This window comes from Phyllostomus hastatus, unplaced genomic scaffold (genome assembly GCF_019186645.2).
Source record: "Phyllostomus hastatus isolate PE091 unplaced genomic scaffold, TTU_PhHast_1.1 phas_contig_195, whole genome shotgun sequence".
Classification (NCBI taxonomy): domain Eukaryota; kingdom Metazoa; phylum Chordata; class Mammalia; order Chiroptera; family Phyllostomidae; genus Phyllostomus; species Phyllostomus hastatus.
This window is the reverse complement of record NW_025333706.1, coordinates 1,582,334-1,583,432: the sequence shown is the minus strand read 5'-3', so window position 1 is coordinate 1,583,432 and position 1,099 is coordinate 1,582,334.

Genomic DNA, 1,099 nt, shown 5'->3' with positions numbered 1-1,099 from the left:
ATTTTCATTTATTTCCAGAAACTTTTTTATTTCTTTCTTGATCTCATTATTAACCCATTCATTGTTTAATAGCATGCTATTCAATCTCCCGGAGTTTGAGTGTTTTTGAGTTTTTTCCTTGAGGTTTGTTTCTACTTTCAGTCCCTTGTGGTCAGAGAAGATGCTTGGTATGATTTCAATTTTTTTGAATTTGTTGAGGTTTATTTTGTGTCCTATCATGTGGTCTATCTTTGAAAATGTTCCATGTGCATTTGAAAAGAGTGTTTTTTCCTTCTTTGGGATGAATGGCTCTCTCTCTCTATATATATATATATCTGTTAAGTCCTTTTGATTTAAGGTTTTGTTCAATGCTACAATATCTTTGTTGATATTTTGTTTGGAAGATCTGTCCATTTTGACAGTGGGGTGTTAAAATCCCCCACTATAATTATGTTGCTGTCAATATCTTTCTTGAAGTCCTCTAAGATTTTCTTTATGTATTTGGGCATTCCTATGTTGGGCGCATATATATTTACAGTGTTTAGTGTTCTTGGTGGATTCTTCCCTTGAGTATTATGAAGTGACCTTCTGGGTCTATCTTTATGGACCTTTTCTGGAAGTCTATTTTGTCTGATATGAATATTGTTACCCTGGCTTTTTTTCCCCTGTCCATTTGCTTGGAAAATTTGTTTCCGGCCCTTCACTTTAAGCCTATGTAGGTCTTTAATCCTGAGGTGGGTCTCTTGTAGGCAGCATATGTGTGGGTCATGCTTTCTTATCCATTCAGCTATTCTATGTCTTTTGATTGGAGCATTTAATCCATTTACATTTAAGGTTATTATTGATAGGTAAGTATTCATTGCCATTTTTTGTGCCTGTGTTCCTCTCTCTCTCACTCTTTTCTTTCCTTTTCTTAAAGCAGACTAACATCTCTTGCAGGGCTGGCTTGGAGGAGGTGTATTCTTTGAGGCTTCTTTTGCCTGAGAAGCTCCTTATTTGTCCTCCTATTTTAATTGAGAGTCTTGCTGTATAAAGTAGTTATAGCTGCAGGCCTTTGGTTTTTGTTTTTTTGGAGTATTCCCTGCCAATCTCTTCTGGCTTGGAGCATTTCCATTGAGAT